Source organism: Chrysemys picta, chromosome 6, assembly GCF_011386835.1.
Source record: "Chrysemys picta bellii isolate R12L10 chromosome 6, ASM1138683v2, whole genome shotgun sequence".
Lineage (NCBI taxonomy): Eukaryota > Metazoa > Chordata > Testudines > Emydidae > Chrysemys > Chrysemys picta.
Window position 1 is genome coordinate 91,602,669 of NC_088796.1, and position 23,896 is coordinate 91,626,564.

General features: G+C 42.7%; 1 protein-coding gene across 2 annotated transcripts in view; it reads left to right on the plus strand.

Moving 5' to 3' along the window:
• Positions 1-5,800: 5,800 nt before the first annotated feature.
• Positions 5,801-23,896, plus strand: part of GLIS3 (GLIS family zinc finger 3) — a 289,724-nt gene continuing 271,628 nt past the window's right edge. The window contains exon 1 of one of the 2 annotated variants that reach the window (XM_065549353.1): positions 5,801-5,903. The gene's annotated coding sequence lies outside the window, so the exon portion shown is untranslated. Of the gene's footprint in view, positions 6,049-23,896 lie in introns of both variants that reach the window. The other variant, XM_065549352.1, reaches the window with a different exon arrangement.

Here is a 23,896-nt window from a genome sequence, read left to right on the forward strand (position 1 = left end):
AATTTTTCCCTTTTCACCCCCAGAGGGAGTGGAGAGTCTTTTCTCCTCTGGAGTGTCTGGCCATAAGGTGTGTAAGGACATTGTAACAAAATTATTGTTAGATGGGTTGTATTTTTTTATGTATTCTGTACATACCTTTTTAATAAGATGTTTGTACTTTTTGTCAGTGGTGGATTAACCCCATTTGTTACTCTGTCCCTAGGCTAAAATGTCATCCCCTTCTGACTAGCTCATTTTAATGAGTGGGAAATAAAAACTTGCTCCCAAGCCATGTAAGCTGCCTAGGCTAGTGGCACTACACAGGGCTGATAGACAAAACCACAGATATGCGTGAGGAGGCATTGGATGCTGTTTCTGACTGATTAAAGACCCATTATAGGAAATCAAAATGGAAACATTATGAAAAATCACTTGTCCTTTCTTTCTCTGCCTTTTGACCACAGGAAGTTGTCCCACACTTATTGTTGCTTCTGGCTGTGGCCCAGACACCCGCAAATGACAGTGCTTGTGAAAGTATAAGTATGATGCCACTTGTTCCCAGAGAAATTGGTGGCTACTTCTATGCCTAGATCTTTCTTCCATGTCTTTCTGCACTAGCAAAAATGTTCTTTTGTACTACTGCTCCTAAAAGAGTCAAGAGGGGCTGAATTGCAGACAAGGAAGGCTGTGCAATTTTATACAGTGTTCCTGGAAGTGACTGGATATGCTTAGCAAGCAGTTTAAATTATGGTAACACATTGGAGGGAAAAAAAGATAAGGCTGCATCTATAATCACAATATGTCAGTGAAACTAGCTCACAGTGCAAGTATCACCCTTCTCCCAGCATTTGTCACTAGGCTCTTTCTGCTGGTGACCGATGCAGGGGAAGTGCTCTTGAGCCAGCATTTGCTCCTAATCCGATTCCTGGATCTGGCTTAATGTACTGGGCGGATTCCTCAACCCTCAAACTGGTTTCTGTTTCAAGAACTGACACCATTCTGTGCCATACATAGGAGAACCCTCCCTCTAGCTCTGAACTGGCTTCCTTTTCCAAGCTTCCCCCCACTTTGAGAACTGGCTCCAAACATTGGTGATAGAGAGGGAGAGAATTGTGTGTGGAATCTTGTGTGCCAGTCAAGGTGTATTCTCCTGCACCAGCAACAAACAATGTAAATGTTTTGTTAATGTGAACTTTGAAAACAGTGAGGTCTATCTCCTGACCTGGTAATATATAGCCTAGCCACCGGTCCCTGCTTGTCACCACAGGTGCTGGATAAGTGGGCTTTCATTGGAACACAACAGGGCAAAGGACTAACAGATGGCATCATAATCCTGCTGTGATGATGCTTAATTTCAAAGGAAAAAAGCAAATTGTAAATGGACTGTTAGGACATGTAGAATATTGGGGTCATGCCATATTGACCTGTTGAAAGCACAATTGACCGCGTCTGTCATTCTTTTCTCCTTCACTGAAGTACAAGACAAAGTATTTGTGAACAGCAGTTTTTTTTTAAACAACAGATTGTTCCAGATACTGCCCAGTATGAAACATGGCAAAGAATGAGGAATGCTAAGTGCAACGTTTTGGGCTGTAATCCAGACCAGTAAGGAGTTATATCACTGCCTACCCTGCAACCTGGCCATACTTTAAATGCTCTGCTGCTGTAGTTCCCAAACTGAAGACTCCCAGCCAGCATGTACTGAGTGTCGGTGTGTTTAAACAGCCCTAGTTCAGCAACTCTGACTCAGACAAACAGCTTGTTACACCACAGCCTGGTCTCCACCAACTTTGGTTACTACTAGCCAAGTGATCAACACACTCTGTCCTAAATTTTCCCCAAATCATCTGCCCTGGAGGATCCAGCCCTCTCCTGAGCTACTCAGAGAACTAATAAGGTTTGCTTGCTAATTTTAAAGAGACAATACCCAGCAGTTTGCCACATTAACTGGCGTTAACTAACATTCACTTTAATTCAAATGCAGCATTGGGTTGGTTTAGATTAAAAATAAAACAAGTTTATTAACAAAATGACATGGGTTAAGGGATACCAACCAGAAGTAAAGAAGTTAGAAAGGCTTACAAACAGTAAATATGTTTTCTAATGGCTAAAACCAACTTCAGCAACTTACCATATTTGTTCAAGGTAGTTTTCTATCCCCTTGGTGGAAGGACCCATCTTTCTCAGCTTGCAAGAGCTCTGGCTTCTTGTGTACATCTAGTGATGGATGCCAAGATGGCTTCTTCTCTCTCCTTATATTTTTTCCAAACTCACTGCTTTGTCCCTAGACTCAGGATGATCTCACACTGTTCCTTCCTTCCTGTGAACTTCCCATCACCTTTCTGATTCATATGTAAATGGAGCTTCCACTGTTTTGGTCACACCTTGCTTAATTTCATTGGAGACAGGAAAGAAAGCAATTATCTATCTGGGAGAACCTGTTTCTCCCTGTTTAGTCACAGACTTCAAAGCATGATATCATTGAGTATTCATAATTCCTCATAGTATTAATACATACATTTCACAATTATATTAATCCAGTGTGTCATTAGCTTTTGTAAAAGACCTTAGTTGATGCACTTTTATAATAAAGTAATATTGTATGCATGCAGCTGATTTGATTGCTTATCATTTGAGGTTCAGTCCCCTGTATTTATAGCCCAGATAAAGCTTCTCTCTCCTGCTGGAGTGTAAACACCAGGCTATCTTCTCCCCCACTTGTTAGCTTGATAGCTTTGTTTACCTTATATGTAAATGGACCTTCATTGTGTCTGCCTGATGACCAGGCTGGACAGACACATACACACTCCTTTGTCGAGGGCAGACTGTGCTTATGAATTGCTTGCCAAGCAGATCTTAAACATAATTCTAGTAGATATCCATAACTCCTTGCACATGCCCTGTACATGCATCATGAAAGGATATTAATGATCCAGTGAGTTATTTGTTTTCCAATGATATATTACATGCCACCTTTCGGGTATATATCATGACAACAGTGTGTTAGGTGTAGTGAGTATGTCAGGCCTGAAAAGAGTTGCTGACACAGAGTAGTGAACTGCCAATGGGCCTGTGTTACACTAAGGTTGCAAAGTCGAAGCACTCAGAGGTTAGGAAATGCCACAATTAAGGCTGCCTGTGCAACCTGATTCAACCCTCTTGTGCATAGACCTTATGAAAGTCTTTAATTAAATTATTACATTTTTTTTTCTGCAGGACCCCAGACTCATTCAGTGCACAGGATGGACCTGCTTTGGGGATAAGTTAGAGTTGATCAGGGAAGGAGACCATTGTTTCTGAAATTGGAAGATGTTCAGTGAATGAAGCAGGGAACCGCAGCAGGAGAAAGGATGGTCTCCTGGCTAAAGCTGTTGAATGTTGCCTAGGAGAGCTGTGTCTCTGCCACAGAGTTCCTATGTGAGGCTAGGCAAGTCACTTCAACCAGACTTTTCAGAAGAGGTCATGTGTGTTCCTCATTTTCTAAGTGCCCAGCTTGAGACTTGGGACTTGGGATCTGATTTGCAGAAGTGCTGAGCACTCACTGCTGCAACTGAAGCAAATGGGCACTGTACTTTGACCATATAAAGTGCAGTATAATGATATGTACATGGAACAATCAGGCCCTAAATTTCTCAGATTGGGCACCCAAAATTAGTGGTCCCTTGTGTCTCAGTTCCCCACCTGTAAAATGGCGGTTAATACCACCCCCTCAGCTCCCAGAGATGTTGTGAAAAGAAGGTTAATGTTTTTGAAACACTCTGCTACTACAGTGATGAGCAAGCGCAATAGAGAAGCCAATAAATCTACCTTCAGAAAGGGTTTTGAATAGTATGCAGTAAATAAAGCACTAGGGCCACGCATTGAACAATGAAGAGAAAACAAAATATTGAATAGCTGCTCATTCAATGACAACATCCATCCTGGGCACTGAATGAGCCAGGGGTCCTGTGACAAATAGCATATGATTATGCAGCTAAGGACTATATCAATGCAGACACACAAGGGAACTGAATTAAGGTTGCACAGGCAGTCTTAATTCTGGCATGACTTAACTTTTCAACTTCAATGTTTTGACATTTTTTTGTGTAATAATTATATTGTCTGGAACTGTACAATGCCTAAGGGTTGGCAAGAGCCATTTATTGTTTAAACCGAGCTGCATACTGAAAGGGCTGCTCAGACAATTGGCTGTCGTTTAACTAAAAGTTTGTAAGGGCCTGATGCCTGTCATAAATTTGCTTACTCTTATACTGCTGATAAAGCACTTAAACATGATTTAATAATATACATGCCCAACTGGAGAACACAGGACTAATGTCCTATCTCCATTTCACTTCCTCAAGGGTTTCTCATATAACTGATTCTCTTCCCCACTGGTGTAATTCAGAAGTAACTCCACTGAAGTCAATAGAGCTGTAGTGTAAAACTAGTATAAGCGCTGGGAGGAAGGGGAGAGAAACAGGACGCTGCGGCGCGCTCGCGGAGGAGGCGGAGGTGAGCTGGAGTAGGGGGGGCAGGGAGGGAAGCTTCTCCATGGGTGCTCAAATTTGCTGGCCTAGGCCTTGTCGGCCTAGGCGATAATACACCGCTGGGCCCCGGGGTATGTATTTGTAGCAGTTAGTCTGTGTTGCCATGGACTGTGCTACCTCAGCTATGCTAGCTCAATGAGAGCTAGTGTGAGTATGTCTGAGCTGGGAATTGCATCCCTAGCTCCAAGAGTAGACGTAACCAGGGTGTGGCTGTCTCTTGGAAGGCTCTAGTGTTCTTTTCTTCCTTTGCCACGCCCTTGCTTCCTCCTTATGCCCCTTACTCAGGGCTGGCCAAATCAGTCCTTGAGCTTTCCTGAGTACAAAGACTGCTCCCTGTAAGTATTCTCAGAGGCACAAGAAATGGGGCTGTGAAGGAGGGGGGCACAGAGGACACATGCTGCACTTCCTAGTGGAGTAGAGCACTGGCTGTGGCCTTACTAAATTTCTGGCAAGCAAGACCTCCCAGAGCTCTTCCTAAGGAAGTTGGGGCCCTTCCTTCTGCCCAATATGGGACTGTCACAGAAGGCTTGTAACTTCCGTTTGAAATGTGTAATTTCTGTACTGCACTTTTTTTTATTGCATGGTGAGAAGTCCCATATGGCCCGTTAGTGCACAGCAGGCTAGTGCACAGCACTGTATGTTCACACCCCAGCTGGCTGTGCACTAACTAGCTCTGTAGACAAACCCTAAGACTATCCATCTTGGCTTCAATCAGCAATGTATGCAAGAAATTGGCACTAGAGAGGTGATGAGGACTGGTCCTTAATGCAGACTGTGACAATATGGTCACTAATTGTATGCTAAGAGGACTGTTTTAGCCAGCCACTCTCAATACAGTATTTCTGAATCTGATTTTAATAGTGTTAGTTAAACAGATGAATTACAATGGGTTAAACATTCATTAACACCCAGGGGGTTTGGATTGAGAAACTCCTGCTCTAGTGGCAAGATACTTAGTGATTCAGCTCTAATAACTTATTCAGAACCTAACTTGAAAAACATGACTGTTGAAAGAAGGCAGAGCAAATAGAGGACTATATTCTGCCATTCTTACTCCCCTAGAGTAGTACCTTACTCTTCAAGGAATACCATTAAAATCAATGAGACTACTTGCTGAGTAAGATTCTACTCAATGTCAGTAGGAGTGTAATGGAGTGTCTACCCCATATAGATGAACAAAGGGTTAACAGGAGTCTCAGTGCTCAGTTTGCCCACCTGATTGCACCTGTAAGCTGGGCTAGGCCTAATTAATAATGAAATCCAGCTGGGGAGGGACTGGATGGTTCTATAAACAGGAAGTCTGAAGCAGAAGGGGCTGCAGGGAAGAACTCTGTTGTCCTTGCTACTGGGAAACTGAGTGGAGAGACACATGGGGAACAGGAAGGCACTTCCAGGGTGAGGAGAGAGCCCAAGAAAGAGATAGCAAGAAATCCAAGGTGGCAGCAAGGAGTCTGTGGCGTAAACCTTAACTTCCTATCCTAGGGTCCCTGGACTGGAACCCAGTGGAGAAGGCAGCCTAGATTCCCCCTAGCACCCACTGGTAAGGTGGTATGAAGTCCCTGAGAAGGGGACATGGGCTATGGGAATCTGTGAGAAAAGGGCATACAGACCAGTGGGTCTAGAATTGAGAGGGGCAGACCAGATGGAGGGATTGTTGAATTTGCTGTTACCCTAGGAGTGGTGGGACTAAACATGACCTATCTGGAAAGCTGAGTCATGAGAAGACAGGCCATGGCAGGGCTGGAACTGCTGTCCATAGAGGACACTAGAGGAGAAAAGGTTGTTGTGTCATGCCTAGCTGTGAGAAGACATTCCAGCGGTGAGTTGATTCATCTACCTGGAGGTAGAATCAGGCCTAGAATGAATATGAATATTATTCTGGGAGAAAAGTTGTATGCCTGATGTGGAGGGGAACAAGAGAAGGACATTCTTTACAACATAGATGCATGGAGAGGAGCAGAGAAGGGGAAAGCCTCTGTTAAGTTTAAAAAAAAATCTCTTTAATATAATAATAATAATTTAATAAAAAAAAGGAACAGAGGTAATGGGGAGAAAAAACTGCCATAACAAATATAACAGAAAGGATTAATTTATAAAAGGATTGCAAACTTGTTAATGAGAAACTTTTGGGGGTTGTTTTAAAGAGTGACAGGCAGCAGTATTTGTCACTTGTACAGCTTTCTGTTTTCTAAACACTCTTCTATATACAGCACACGTGCAATACTGTGAGTTAACAGTTGTCATAGTTGGATGCCTTTCTTTCCACTTCTGCAAAACATTAACAGTGTTAATTTAAAATTGACCAGAGGATAGTGCTGCTCTGTCTATCATTAACATGGTACAGTAGCTAACTACTAGTTATCTGGTGTCCCCAAATTGACTATATTGGACTGTGTCCCATAGTTAACACACTGGAGTAATAAAGCTTCAAGAAACTGGCTTCATGCTCAAAGCATGAGGAGGACACAAAGCTGCAGGAGATCATTGAATTGCCTTCACATAAATGGATGGTGCAGCCTCATCTGAAATATGGTCACCCCACCTCAAAATAGATATCGCAGAACTGAAGAGGGTTCAGGGAAAGGTGACAAGCATGATCAAGGGCATGGAAAAAAATCTCAGATGAACAGCGAAGGAAAAGGATAATAGAATATCAGGGTTGGAAGGAACCGCAGGAGGTCATCTAGTCTAATCCCCTGCTCAAAGCAGGACCAATACCCAACTAAATCATCCCAGCCAGGGTTTTATCAAGCCTGACCTTAAAAACCTCTAAGGAAGGAGATTCCACCACCTCCCTAGGTAACCCACTTCAGTGCTTCACCACTCTCCTAGTGAAAAAGATTTTCTTAATATCCACCCTAAACCTCCCCCACTGCAACTTGAGACCATTATTCCTTGTTCTGCCATCTGGTACCACTGAGAACAGCCTAGATCCATCCTCTTTGGAACCCCCTTTCAGGCAGTTGAAAGCAGCTATCAAATCCCCCCTCATTCTTCTCTTCTGCAGACTAAACAATCCCAGTTCCCTCAGCCTCTCCTCATAAGTCATGTGCTCAAGCCCCCTAATCATTTTTATTGCCCTCCGCTGGACTCTTTCCAATTTTTCCACATCCTTCTTGTAGTGTGGGACCCAAAACTGGACACAGTATTCCAGATGAGGCCTCACCAATGTCGAATAGAGGGAATGATCATGTCCCTCCATCTGCTGGCAATGCCCCAACTTATACAGCCCAAAATGCTGTTAGCCTTCTTGGCAACAAGGGCACAGTGTTGACTCATATCCAGGGTCTCATCCACTGTAACCCCTAGATCCTTTTCTGCAGAACTGCTGCCTAGCCATTTAGTCTCTAGTCTGTAGCAATGCATGGGATTCTTCCATCCTAAGTGCAGGACTCTGCACTTGTCCTTGTTGAACCTCATCAGATTTCTTTTGGCCCAATCCTCTAATTTGTCTAGGTCACTCTGTATCCTATCCCTACCCTCCAGCGTATCTACCACTCCTCCCAGTTTAGTGTCATCTGCAAACTTGCTGATGGTGCAGTCCATGCCATCCTCCAGATCATTAATGAAGATATTGAACAAAACCGGCCCCAGGACCAACCCTTGGGGCACACCGCTTGATACCGGCTGCCAACGAGACATGGAGCCATTGATCACTACCTGTTGAACCCGACGATCTAGCCAGCTTTCTATCCACCTTATAGTCCATTCATCCAGCCCATGCTTCTTTAACTTGCTGGCAAGAATACTGTGGGAGACCATATCAAAAGCTTTGCTAAAGTCAAGGAATAACACATCCACTGCTTTCCTCTCATCCCCAGAGCCAGTTATCTCATCATAGAAGGCAATTGGGCAACTCATGCCTGACTAACCTTTGGTGAATCCATATTGTCTGTTCCTGATCACTTTCCTCTCCTCTAAGTGCTTCAGAATTGATTCCTTGAGAACCTGCTCCATGACTTTTCCAGGGACTGAGGTGAGGCTGACTGGCCTGTAGTTCCCCCAGATCGTCCTTCTTCCCTTTTTTAAAGCTGGGCACTACATTAGCCTTTTTCCAGTCATCCGGGACTCCCCCGATCGCCATGAGTTTTCAAAGATAATAGTCAATGGCTCTGCAATCACATCCGTCAACTCCTTTAGCACCCTCGGATGCAGTACATCCGGCCTCATGGACTTGTGATCGTCCAGCTTTTCTAAATAGTCCTGAACCACTTCTTTCTCCACAGAGGGCTGGTCACCTCCTCCCCATACTGTGCTGCCCAGTGCAGTGGTCTGGGAGCTGACCTTGTTTGTGAAGACCGAGGCAAAAAAAGCATTGAGTACATTAGCTTTTTTCCACATCCTCTGTCACTAGGTTGCCTCCCCCTTTCAGTAAGGGGCCTACACTTTTTCTCTGACCACCTTCTTGTTGCTAACATACCTGTAGAAACCCTTCTTGTTACTCTTAACATCTCTTGCTAGCTGCAACTCCAAGTGTGATTTGGCCTTCCTGATTTCACTCCTGCATGCCTGAACAATATTTTTATACTCCTCTCTGGTCATTTGTCCAATCTTCCACTTCTTCTTGTAAGCTTCTTTTTTGTGTTTAAGATCAGCAAGGATTTCACTGTTAAGCCAAGCAGGTCGCCTGCCATATTTACTATTCTTTTTACACATTGGGATGGTTTGTTCCTGCAACCTCATTAAGGATTTTTTTAAAATACAGCCAGCTCTCTTGGAGTCCTTTCCCCCTCATGTTATTCTCCCAGGGGATTGTGCCCATCCGTTCCCTAGGGAGTCAAAGTCTGCTTTTCTAGAGTCCAGGGTCCGTATTCTGCTGCTCTCCTTTCTTCCTTGTGTCAGGATCCTGAACTCGACCATCTGATGGTCACTGCCTCCCAGGTTCCCATCCACTTTTGCTTCCCCTACTAATTCTTCCCTGTTTGTGAGCAGCAAGTCAAGAAGAGCTCTGCCCCTAGTTGGTTCCTCCAGCACTTGCACCAGGAAATTGTTCCCTACACTTTCCAAAAACTTCCTGGATTGTCTGTGCACCGCTGTATTGCTCTCCCAGCAGATATTGGAGCGATTGAAGTCCCCCATGAGAACCAGGGCCTGTGATCTAGTAACCTCTGTTAGTTGCCTGAAGACAGCCTTGTCCACCTCATCCCCCTGGTCTGGTGGTCTATAGCAGACTCCCACCACGACATCACCCTTTTTGCTCACACTTCTAAACTTAATCCAGAGACTCAGGTTTTTCTGCAGTTTCATACTGGAGCTCTGAGAAGTCATATTGCTCTCTTACATACAATGCTACTCCCCCACCTTTTCTGCCCTGCCTGAACAGTTTATATCCATCCATGACAGTATTCCAGTCATGTGAGTTATCCCACCAAGTCTCTGTAATTCCAATCACATCATAATTCCTTGACTGTGCCAGGACTTCCAGTTCTCCCTGCTTGTTTCCCACGCTGCTTGCATTTGTGTATAGGCACTTAAGATAACCCGCTGATTGTCCTGCTTTCTCAGTATGAGGCAGGAGTCCTCCCTTCTTGTGCTTTCCTGCTTATGCTTCCTCCTGGTCTCCCACTTCCCCACTTACTTCATGGCTTAGGTTCACCAGGGGAAGGAGACCAAGTTTAAAGCCCTCCTCACTAGGTTAGCCAGCCTGCTTGCAAAGATGCTCTTCCCTCTCTTTATTAGGTGGAGCCCATCTCTAACTAGCAATCCTTCTTTTTGGAACACCATCCCATGGTCAAAGAATCCAAAGCCTTCTCTCCAACACCACCTGCGTAGCCATTTGTTGACTTCCACAATTCAGCTGTGTCTACCTGGGCCTTTTCCTGCCACAGGGAGGATGGACGAGAACACCACTTGCACCTCACGCTCCTTTATCCTTCTTCCCAGAGCCATGTAGTCTGCAGTGATCCGCTCAAGGTCATTCTTGGCAATATCATTGGTGCCCACGTGGAGAAGCAGGAAGGGGTAGCAATCCAGGGGCTTGATGAGTCTCAGCAGTCTCTCCGTCACATTATGAATCCTAGCTCCTGGCAAGCAGCACACTTCTTGGCTTTCCCGGTCAGGACAGCAGATAGATGACTCAGTCCCTCTTAGGAGGGAGTCCCTGACCGCCACCACCTGCCGCCTCCTCTTGGGAGCATTGGTCGTTGAACTCCCATCCCTAGGACAGTGCATCTCAGGCCTTCCAGTCAGTGGAGTCTCCTTCTGCTCCCTTCCCTCAGATGTATCATCTAGTCCGCTCTCCCCATTAGTACCTGTGGAGAGAACATGAAAACGGTTGCTCACCTGTATCTGTATTGCTGGGATGGGATGGGATTGTTAACTTTAAAAAATGACAAATAAGAGGAGAAACAATAAAAGTATAAAATTAAATGTTAAAGAAAAAGCAGATCTGTGACTTCTATTGTCCCTCTGCCATAACACAAAAGCAAGGCACCATTCAATGAAATTAAAAGGTGGTCAATTTAAAACTGACACAAGAAAATGCTTTTTCAAACAATTGGACTGCAATTAGCTGTTCAAATCACTGCCACAAAATGTTGAGGTCAAGAATTTAGCAAGATTCAAACAGGGATTGGACATTTATACAGATAACTAGTGTTAACATATTTTGGAAGGGATGTTAAATTTCACGCATCAGGGTTTAAACCCATTTCTAACTACTAAAGTCTGAGACCTAAGGTGACATAATCTCCTTTCACATTTGCCTACTGAGGAAGGTTTCTTACACATTCTGAAGCATCTGGTACTGGCCCCTGTTGGGGACAGGCTACTGGACTAGATGGGCCTTGGGTCTGATCCAGTAGGGCAGTTCCTAATGAAAGCCTGCCATTCTCCCCGTCACCCCTTCTGCTTGTAACTAGCTAACCTGAGGAGGTGATACTTCCATCAGTGACACATTTGGGGCCAACAACTCTGCATTTCCAGAACTGAAATACGGGGGCATGATTTTCTTCTGGCTGGCTTTATATCACCCTTACTCAGTTGACTTCACTGGAGTTCTGATTCTCACCAGTCTGCGAGCAGAATCATCCCATAAATTCTGATCTGATTCTTCACTGTCTTGCATTGTATGTAGTCATTGACACCAGTACAAAGTAGGTGTAAAACGTTAGCTCACTATGGAAACACTTTATATTTAGTTTGCATAGGGACACATGGACAAGGCAGTGGAGAACCAGGCACATATATGCCAACATCTAAGGAGATGGCATATATCCTACTTTGTTTAAAAAAAAAAAAATATAGAGAAGGAAATTTTCCATGCTCTGAAATGGCTTTGGAAGTTATCTATCCTGGATGATCTAAGAACCTCTCCCCTAGTGCCAAAAACAGTCACTGATAAAAGTCAGTGCTGGAAAATAAAATCTGCATTGGAGCTAAAAGGTAAGTGACAATGAGAGAACTGGATTAGACAGACACCAAAATGGTAGAACAACTCCTTTCCTGAAATCAAGCAAAGAATATCTGTATATCAAATGAGACAAATGCAGTCACCTCCTTACATGAAGGTTATGTTGCAACACAACGTTTTGAAAGATTGTGCAATTTATTCTAAGCAATATCTCTGATTTCCAGTCTGGTTGCTATAAACTGAACTATGTGGCTCCAAAGCAATATTTCACTTTGCTATAAGTTTTCCTTTTCCAAGGGAATACAATTGACGTAACGGGCAAACTCAAGGTTGAAAGAGAACTAACTAGGGTGAGGTTGGCACTGCTGTCTCCTCTCCTGAATCAGAGAAAACAGGCAATAGCTTCACACATGCTTTCACTTCATCCCAGCAAGCTAGGAGTGCTAATCCAATAGCATCAAAGTCTTGTCTTGATATCAGACCAGCTGGCTAAAGCTGCTGAGCCAGTAACCTCACACAAGCCAATCCCTCAACATCATGCTAGTAAGCTAATAGCGCTCAGCCCGTAAACTCCTAAAGTTCTGGGCCTTGGCATCATCCCCTCAAGCTAGAAGTGCTGAGCAAGTAACCTCATAAAGACATGTCCCTTGACATCAGACCAGCAAATCAGAGGAGTTGAGTCAGTGAACTTACAAAGACCTGCAACTTGACAACATACCAGAGAACTAGAAGGGCTGAGACAGTGACCTCTGAAAGGCTAGTCCCTTGCCATAAACCCAGGAAACTAGATTTGCGGAGCCAGTAACCTCACAAAAACCTGTTTCTTGACATAAACCCAGCAAGTTTAGAGGTACTGATCCAGCGACCTCAGAGGCCTGTAACTGGCCAGCAAGCTAGAGGTGCTGAGTCAATGAGCTCACAGGGGGTGGGGGGCAGTCATTCATCAGCCCAGCAAATGTGCGATGCTGAACAGTGGATATATTGGAGTGCAGCTCCCCTCCTCTACCTAAAGTAGGACAGTCCCTGTTCCTCTTACTTGTCTGTGCTTTCATAGAATACTCCTTCCTTCTGCATAGTCACTGAATGGGGAAACTTGGACTCAGCAGTTGGGAGAGTGTGAAGTAGGAAGAGCTGGTGCCTGGCTAAGGATTCCCTTGAGCTCCAACTTCCTTGAGTTTCAAGCCTTCGCACCAGTAGATGAAACAGCTCCCTCATCTCATGAGGGGGGAAAGAAGAATTCAATATAATTGTTCCCTATCTTCCTGGAGAAGAAAAGAGGAAGATGGACCGAGCATCTGCTAATTCCCCCTCCCCTCCAGAGGTCAGAGAGGGAGAGCCTGCCCCCTCCAGCCCTCATTCCTTTTCCAGGGGAAAAGGAAGACTGTGCCCCTGGCTTCCCCTCCCTTATCAGATACCAGGGGAAACAACATGGCTCTGGCAGTTCCCTCTCCCTTTTTGGCAATAGTGGGGTGTGTGGATGGCACGTTCCCCAATCACCGCTCCATATTCATCTCTTGCTTGCACTCCCCAATATACTTGGCTGAGTGTGGACTTGGCTGGGGACATGGACTCTCCTATCGGGTACATTTATTTTCTTTTTCCTGTGACATATCCCATCCCAGATGATGCATTGACACTTCGCTTTACAATATCAACAACCATGATGAGAACTGGTGAATTTCCCCCTCTATTTTGGTCTGTTTTAACGATTGAGGAAAATGCCCCATGTGAAGGCAGACTTACCTCTTAATACACCAAGGCCACCATAACCTGTATAAATCAGCATTCAGAAACAGGCTGCCAGATTCCCTCAATTAGCCTCCATCACTCTCAGGTATAAACTAAGCAAAATATGACTGCTGCAGACCTAACATGCTGATTTAATAGTTTTAGTGATTGACATAAAACCCTTAGCCAAGATCTTGGCAACTAGTGCAGAAACCACTATAATACAAATAAGGGGGGGAACCCATCTTGTGTCACTGAGCTTATTTAATACAATATTTTACCCACAAAGTAATGGGAAGATAGCCCTGAGCATGGACCTATGCACGTGTGCAACTAAGTCCATTCAACTTACAGATTTTCAGGTAGTTCATTTTGTAAACAGGTTCCCTGTTAAGAGTGAGCAGGAAGGAGACAGAGAGGTTGGTGACTGGCAGGGTATTGCAGACATCTAAGGGAGAGGGCATGGTTTGTTGAGGCAGGGGAGCAGGAGATGTGGGCTCCTGGTTCTCTTCCTGACTCCGTCACTGAGCTTGGCAGATTTCCCTCCCCCCTTTATGAAGGGGAAACTGTGGCATTACAATGGGAATAATATTACTTACTTGTCTATCTTACAGTGGTTTTGTGAGGCTTGTGCTAACTTGCCTTGTTGGACCTGGGCCTAAGGATGGAGGCAGCCCAGTTGCAAAACACCCAGAATGGCATGGTGGAAGCTATATGAGAGCAGGGATTCTTACCGACAGTACACACAAATGTACTTACAAAAGGACTTGATTTAGGATACAGCTACTCTAGAGTTTACAGTGGTGGCGCTTCAGCGATGCAGATGAGCCTCTGTAAGCTCTCTAATGGGAGAGAGCTCTCCTGTCAGCTTAGCAGTTACTGCCACTCACAGGTCTGGAGTAATGTTGGTGGGAGAAGCTCTCCCGCTGACATATCGCTGTTCACACCGGTGCTTAAGTCGGTGTAACTTACGTCACTCGAGGAGGTGGGGTTCACACCCTTGAGCAACATAAATTATACCACAGCAAGTGCTAGTGTAGACAGCCTACAGGTGGCTGGGGTGGGGTCTTGTCCTAGAGCTATAGCAGTTGGAAGCCAACTGAAATGCATGTATGCAGTGGGCTGGGGGAAAGGAAAACTTCTCTTCCATGTCAGAGAGCTTAGATGAGTAGTCTGATCTCTGTGGGGTTTAAGTGATGCATTGGCTTTGTGCTGGCTCTCTTCCTGGTGATGAATTTTACCCAGTGTCGATTAGAGGTGAGCTCAAGCCAGCAATCTGGGCTGGATTTTGGAAAGACAGGGTTTGACCCCTAATCACAACTGTGTGGCTCCGACCCATCTCTAATGTGGATGTTTAATTAGTGCTATTTTTAAGTAAAGCTGGCATTTTGTATCTTTACCTCCTTCACTGCATATATAGCTCTAACTTCACGCTGTTGAGCCATGTCTAAGAGCCCTTATACAGACAAACTCCCTCACTGGCTTCAAGAAAAATTTCACCCAAATAAGAATTGCTGGACTGAACCACCCGATTTGGTGTATTTCTTATTGGCACAGAGTAGCAACTGCTAGATTTATTAGAAAAATCTTTTGGTAAAAACATTTTAACTTAAACTGAGCATCCTCTCTTTTCATCCCTTAATCCACCAGTACCACGTGGAATAACTCTGTCTTTTCTAAAGTCAGTGCACTGCAGAAGTGCACACAAGTTTTGTTAACTTATTTTCTACTAGGATTTGGTGCAAATGAACTGGTCCTACTCTCTGTAATCATGTATCCATCTGGACCCTGCTATCTGTTACTTAAGCAATAAGACACCACGAGGCCTGAGTTATTGTGCAATAATGACATGCTGGAGGTAGGACATGAAACAATTGCCAAGAATACATTATTACACAATAATCAGCATCCTGGGGTATTATGTTGAGATTTTTCTCCCATATCACCCCCACACTGTTTTTAAAATATATAAGTGTAATGGGTCAGAATCTGTGGTATGGTATACTCATTTTACACCACTCTGCCTAGGCAATCTGTCACTAAAGACAGTTTAACCAGCTCAGGGAAGATCACTACAGTGTAAGAATGATGTCTAGTGGTGGTGTAAAGTGACACTCACCCCTTGATGCCACTGTAACAGAGGGGAAAAAAGGAGCTGTGATACTCCTGGGTTATGCTATGTTCAGCTGTGTGTTTTGGCCCCCTGTAACCGCTAGAGTTAATGTTGGGGACAACTGCTGTAACACAGTGCAGGTGAACTGGCCCTTCACAGAGCAGCAGTCCAGGGATGAAACAGTGTAAAAGAGGATTAAACTCACCATCACAATCTGGCCTGTGCTCTCCACAGCTCAGCTAACCCCAGCATCTGCTTAGTGATTTTAGTTATTCTATTTTAGACAACAAGAAATATCCTGGGAGCAATGAGGCAAAGATCAAAGGAGGTACCTATGTGTTCCCTCTGCTGTATGAAGACATTTGAATGCCCCATCTAGTCCAGTCCCCAAAGAGTCCGAGGTGGCATGTGATTGTGGGCATCTTAATTTTTAGGTGCCTGATTCCAGACTTCTCTAGACTAGGCACAAGAAGTGCTGAGTCACTTCTTCTCTCTGTCTCATTGATTCCAGATATCTTGTACTGACTGTACTGAGCAGCAGTAAACACCTGAGTAGAATAATGCACAGCCAGGGCTGGAAACTTCTACACAATAGCCAGTGTTAAAAGGAGTAGGGTCAGTGAACAAAGTCTTAAGGGCATGCCCCAAAGTGTACTTTTTGAAGAAAAGCGAATCAGATGTATCATCCTTTTGAGAACTTTTTCTTCACAAAATTAATGTTAAAAACAAACAGCCCTTTATTTCAGTCCTTGGCAATAGTGGCTCAGGTGTGTGTGGTTCCTTCTCTTCCCATGCCCCCCACTCCAGGCACAAAGGGGAGTTAGATTCCCAACTCCCATTGAAAGTAAGCTCCTGTTTGTACCTTTGAAAATCTCCCATGTTATGTTTGGGTTTCTAAAGACCCAAGGCCCATATTTAATGATCAGTTATTCTAGTTATAACAACACTGTAATTGTCCCAAGGCATTGTTCCCCAGGATTAGGCACCACTAATGTATGGTGACTCCACCTTAACTATAAATTGTTGTGTTAGGGAGCTGCATGGCAAATTGGGGGCACTGATTTGTGTGCATTTATGAAAGATTATGAAGCCTTGTGAGACAAGCTGGGTGATGCAATATCTTTTATTGGACCAACTTCTGTTGGTGGAAGGGACAAACTTTTGAGCTTCACTCAGCTCTTCTTCAGATCTGGGGAAGGTAACCAGAGTGTCTAAGCTAGATATATATTGGGACAGATTGTTAAGAATAATGGGATCTCACATGTTGTAGAAGACCTCTTCAACAACAATAAACTGCAAATATATAAAGCCATGTGTCACAAGTAAACTATGAATTGGGAAGTGGTTGATCTTGAACAGAAGGGCCCAGTTTTATGCCAATGGTGAGCTTTGTCCAAAGAGAACAGTGTGCATATTTTCTAAATCACTTTGCAAAAATTGTGCTGAAATAAACCTAATTTTTATTTCCTAAACTTTTATTAGGTGTTGGTGACATCTTGTGGTAAGTTAGTCTAATTGGAAATAAATAGTCTCTGTAGCTATCCCAGGATTTTCCCATATCTGCTTTCTTATTTTGAAGTGGTAGTCTGAATTCTTACACACTAATAAAACAGTTCAGTAGTAAATACAGTATCACTCCATAACACCAACTTTACATGGAAGGAAACTCCACTGATTCAATAAAGGCAAACTGGAATACAACTAGTTTAATGAACTGGTAAATCAGGCCCCTAGCTATAAGTTTGTCACTTTTTTTTTTTGCTTCCCCACTTCCAAATTTCATTTGTATCCCTTGATCTCAATTCTTGTATGAATTCTGCCAGCAACTACATGAACTCTGTTCAATAAGGCCCTCCATTTTTAACTTGTTGTTCCCTCCCAGAGTAAAGGCAAAGGCATTCTGCTTTAGCCTTTGAATTTCAAGTGTCCTTCCAATTCAGATCCCCAATTCTCTATCTGATCCTATGGCTTTGGGTCTAAATGGCATCCAAAAATAGATTTTTCTAGATCTGGCATCACGGCCGCCCGAGGGGAGGAGGGGCAAGTGGGGCAATTTGCCCCAGGCCCCCACGAGAATATAGTATTCTATAGTATTGCAATTTTTTTTTATGGAAGGGGCCCCCAAAATTGCTTTGCCCTAGGCCCCCTGAATCCTCTGGGCGGCCCTGTCTGGCATGGATGTGACCCAAGAGGGTCTTGTGAGAACAGCCACAATCTCTCAATGGTATATTTCCATTTATGAAGAACAACAATTTCACATACCGGTACTTATTTTAGATTGAGAAAAGCAACAGTAAGAAAGAACAAATAAAGTTTCCATCACAGGACGCGCTGTGTGTGTGTGCGTGTGTGCATGTGCATGTCTCCCCTCTGTACAGGCTACAACAACTTTGAAGACAAAATAGCTGCTGCTTCTGTGCACTGACAAGTCTTTTGATTTTTAAAATAAATTGTGGCTTGTTAGAGGGCTGTATTGTAGGTGGATGTGCCCAGTAGGAGATGCCTCTGGTACTTGCCCCTCTTCCAGTTCCTGGTCTGAACTTTACAGTTTGCTTTCTACAGAAACACTTCCACCTACAATACATTATCATCAGGCCTGTAAACAATGCAACAATTTACCTTCCCTGTATTTACATCATCTTGAGTTTCTATTTCCAGGACCTCCCTTCCTCTGAACCTTTATTGTTAAACAATGTTTCCTCATTACCTCTCCTGTCACTAGCATGTGTGTCACTGATCCAGTCCTTTCTTGGCAACACCTTTACCCACCCTTTCTTATTTTCGTCCTGGTAATTTCATACCAAAATCTTCTTGCTGAGCTTGGGGGAAACAAGGCTGCTCAGTACTTGCAGAAGAAGCTCAGCAAGTTGAGGATTTGAAATCCTTGGGTTCTTAGTAGTGAAAAGAGCTGGTCAGAATTTTCCAGCAGAATATTTTTTTCCTTTGGGGAAAACCCCATTTTGTTGAAATCTAAACTTTCTCCAGAAATGCGATTTTGATGAAATTTCATTTAAAAATAATTAGAAACAAGCATTTTGAATGTAGGAGAATGGAACACTTCCTTTTGTTTCTAAATTATTTTGTTTATAAATGTTTGGTTTTTATTTTTATTAAATTTGATTTTTACGTTCACAATTAAGCCCTAATTTTAAAATGTAAAATTAAACAAAATGTTTAAAAAATCATCACTGAAACAAAACATTTCAGTTTTAGTAAAACAATGTTTTGATTGAGCTAAAATTAGGTTTTTTTTTTTTTTACAAATTCATTTTCCAGGACATTTCAGAATTTGAACTCTTCGTTCTAATTTGGAGCCATTTTTTTTCTGGCAAAATGGAAATTCCGAATTTTTTGACCAGCTCTGGTCTTGAGCTCTGAGTATAATACACTCTAAATCCCACACAGAGGCAACCATACCACTTATTTTGAGTGCATGCACAGTTGCTTAGAACAGTGGCATGGAGAATGACCACAAAATGACAGCAAAAATATTTCTAACAAATAGTGAAAGTGTGATATCTTCTGAGACTTCAGTTTTTTTAAAGAAAGCCTGGTCTTCTATTCAATCTTTTATAACCATTTAATACAGTAAGAGTGTGGTGTTTTTTGTTTGTTTGTTTTGTTTTATTTTTTTGCTGTTGCTACCACTGTTTCAGCTTCATCAGGGACTGCAGTCATAGAAGTGCTAATGGAGACCTGGTTCTGGTGGTTGCTGGCATATTGTGCGCTGTCTTATACAGCATAGGGAGGAATATTCAGAAGGGCTCAGCAATGATTAACTCTGCTCCCATTGAAGTCCATACAAATTCTACTGCTGACTTTAGTGGGAGAATAGTTATATTGATACTGAACATCTTGGAAAATACAAGCCATAGTTAGGCTTTGAAGGATTAGATTTTCATTAGGGCTGTTAGTTAATCGCAGTTAATGCATGCGATTAACACAACAAATTAACTAGATTTTTTTTTAAGAAGTCACGACTAATAGCCCTTTTAATCACACTGTTAATAATAAAATACCAATTAAAATTGATTATAAATATTTTGGATGTTTTTCTACATTTTCAAATATATTGATTCAATTACAATACAGAATACAAAATGTACAGTGCTCACTTCATATTTTTATTACAAGTATTTGCACTAAAAAAAGCAAAAGTAGTATTTTTCAATTCGCCTCATACATTTCTTTTGTTTACAAATATTTGCACTGTAAAAAAGATAATCTAATAATATGAGGTGAGCACTGTACACTTTGTATTCTGTGTTGTAATTGAAACCAATATATTTGAAAATGTAAAAAAAATCTCAATATTTATAATACATTTTAATGGGTATTCTATTATTGCTTTACAGTGTGATTTTTTTTTTTAAGTTGCAATTCATCACAGTTTTAATCTCCTGATTAACTGTGATTATTTTTTAATCATTTGACACCCTTAATTTTGATCAGTAAATGTCGGTAAACATCAATTTCACTGTACATGCACAAAATGACAAAAATGTTTCCAATGATCAAAATTAACAGGCAAAGCAAGGAAAAATGCTGCTTGAACTTTAGAATTTGACTTAAGAATATTTATTTTGTATGTTTTGACCTGCAATGTTGACAATTTGTGTCTGCCCCGTATTTCCCACAATTGTGAAAATTTAAATGGATTAAAAAAAAATCAAGAATATATATATATATATAGTTAAAAAACATTGATTTCTGCCAAGGCTATCCCACATGTTTAAAATGCCAGTGGACACCTGAAGCTCTGTCTATACAGCTCTTTCTGCTGCTGCCACTGGTGGTGCAAAACTGCTGGTAGCAGCGGTGGGAAATGCTAGCAAAAAACTCCAAGGGACAAATCCTCAGCTATAGCCATTTACACCAGCTGAGGATTTGCCCTTGAGTGTTGGCAAAGTCTTTGTCATTCTGGTTGCTTGTAAATGGTTAACTCTTTCAGTTTCTAGGAAAATGTGCTTGTGTCCACTGTGCTTCATGCTAATATTTTCCATCTTGTTGTTGCTTTGTTTGTTCAGCTATGTGCCAAAAGAAATTTTGCTCTCTAGCCCGAGAAAGAAAAAGCGGTTGCTATTACGAGTAGGCTGTGCCAGAAAATTCATAACTCACAGCTTGAGAAAACAAACACTCCTAACTGAAGAGATTTGGCTAAATGAAACTTCAGGATGGAAGAAAAAATATTTAATAATCAGAATTAGGGGATCATAAATGTCACAGTGAGCTAACCTTGCTTTCCCACTCATGATATGGATACAGTGAGATGCTGCCAATATTTTGACCCACCAGTATTCCCTATGACCTGTATAATGGAGAGTCTGGGGAAATATATCTTATTTCTATATTTAAATAAAACTGTTTGTTTCCCTTCTTGGTAGTGAATAGAAGAAACACCATGGGAAACCAGCAGAGTAAGCCAGATCCATCAGTATATGGAGGGTATACCTACACAGCAGCTGGGAGCATGCCAAACTGCTATTTTTAGCACACTAGTTTAAATGGAGGAGTAGGAGTGCATGGTTGGAGCTCCAAAGCCAGTACCTCCTGCACAGTAGACAGCTGCACCCACAAGTGGTGGTTCACTTGCAGTTGGTCCAGGCAACTCACTCTCAGAAGAGGCTCCAAGCAGCTGTGTGTGCACAGCAGCACCACACACTGGCATGACTTTGCCTCGGCTGGCATGCTAAACCTAGTGAGGGTAGCTAGTGGCAAAACTGCTAGGGAAAGGGCGCATCTGTCTCTCCAAGTGCATAAAGTCTCCTATGACAAAGTTCGCACTTTTACCAGTATAGTTTGTTTCACTCAGGGATGCTGGAATAAGATATGCCAGTAGGAGCCGCATCCATACTTGAAGCATTTTACCAGTATAGCTACACCAGTTCAGCAATCCTAACTTAGGCTAGGTCTACACCGGGGGTGGGAGGGGATCGATTTAAGCTACGCAAATTCAGCTACGCAAATAGCGTAGCTGAATTCGACGTATCCTATTCGACTTACCCCGCTGTGAGGATGGCGGCAAATCAACTGCCGCGGCTCCTCCATCGACGGCGCTTACTCCTCCTGACGAAGTGGGAGTACGCGCGTCGATTCGGGGATCGATTTATCCGTCTAGATGAAACGCGATAAATCGATCCCCGAGAGATCAATTTCTACCCGCTGATCCAGGCGGGTAGTGTAGACTAGCCCTATAGACTTCGCCTAAGCAAAGAAATAAACCCCAAATCTGAACCAGGAGAAAGGGAGGAGGTTCCAACTTCGCAGACATGTCCCAGGCTACAATTGCAAAACAATTCATGTTTTTACACTGCACTCATCACCTTGGTTTCTGAGCACCTTTCAGTGAGAAATAAACAAATGATTAATGTGTGAATCCCTTTCCATTGCTTCATTATTACTAACTAGCTGCTACTGCATTCAGAAAGCTCAGAGATCTGAAAGGCTAAAGACATTTTGATTTAAAAACAAAAAAATCAGTGCATATGAGACCTGTCATATCAATACTGCTGATGTTATATTAGTAACGTGATCCCATCCATTTCCTCTCTGTGCTACAGCCATTATTGCTTCCAGTATACCAAAATGAACAAATCTGGCGATAGTGTGCATCCTTGTTTCATTCGTATGGTTGTCCTGAATAATTCCATCAGCTTCTTGTCTACCCTCACCAACTTGCTATAGATGTTTTCTAGCAGCTTGATCAATTTTTCAGGGATGTCATAAGCCTTTCTGCAAAATGCTATTAAAAGCTCTGAAGTCTGTAGAATTGTTGTAATAAGTTTGGTTGTGTTCTATATACTTCTCTGATATTTGTCTTATCACAAATAATGGATATATGGTACTTCGTCCTGGTCTAAACACCTGTTTCTTTGCAAGACCCACTTCCATGTACGTCTTCATTCTCTCTCCTGTGAATCATTCTAAAAAATCATCAGTTTCTTCCTTGGGCTCTGCTGAGGTCAGCACATACAATAGTTCAAGTGTAACAGCACAGGATTTGATTCTGAATCTCCTCTTCAGCATACAAAGAGATATCGGGTTAAATACCTTGAAAGCTGGGCTGGCCTTTAGCTTCAGCACCAATGCAACTCCATCCTGATATCCACCATCTTTTCTTCCTGATGTCAGTATCCTGTGTTCATCATGAGAGAATTCTCCATTGCCTTCCCATATCATTTTGCATAGACAGATGATTTCCCACTTATATCTTTTTACTTGCATCATTACTGCAAATGCTCTAGCCTAAGGTAACGTTGTTATGTTCCATCTTATCTTTCAAGTAGCTCATGTAATTCTCTGTTCTGTGTGTTTGTTTTTTATTTGTTCAGATCACATACTTTTCACTCCTGCCTTGGTTTCTGAGCAGCGAACATGGCCCTTGTTTAACTGGGTGATGACTCGGCCACTGTACTTTTCCTTTTTTTTCCATTCTTCATTTGGTTCTACGGTCCAGTCATCAAGAGTTTGTCCATGACTCCTCGGCTTTGTGGTTCAGTGTATTGAAATCTGTCTGCAACATTGTTCTAAGCTATCAACTAGCTTGTTCCAGCATCATTTCCACCAATGATACTTTGAAAGTTTGGTGACTGACTATAACTGCATCTACATTAAAGACTCTTCCCAGCACAATTATGTTGGTCACAAATCATCCTTTATCACAGCACTGACTGGCAATTCTAGCAAAAATTTGTAATATAGACCTGGCCTTGATCCCTTGTTAGTAGCATCCATTTCGAGGGTCTTGCCAGAGGCTGCTCTGGCTCATACGTAGGCAAGGAGGCTTCATGCAACTTATCTGATAGTTTGTGGCAGACTGGATTGGCCAGAGGTGTGTTGTGAGCTAATGGAGATGGGAGGCCTATTTAGCAGTGCGGAAAAGAGCAAAATGTGGTCCTGCCCATTTAAGGCCTTGTTTACATGGTTACACTGGTAACTCCCCATGTGGACACTCTGTTCTGATATAAGTGACTTTTTATTAATTTATAGTTTAAACCCTTTCCCAAGTGATATGTACCTTTTTGGTTTAGCATGTATGTCAAAATGAGTGTCTGTGCTAGGGATTATATTGGCATAACTCAAACATCAACTCATCGATGGCAAATTTTGAAATATCTGGGAACATCCTCTTTGACACTGAAACCACTGAGTGCCACATGATGGGAAAGTCGAGTGAAGGCGATAAAGCCTATCGAA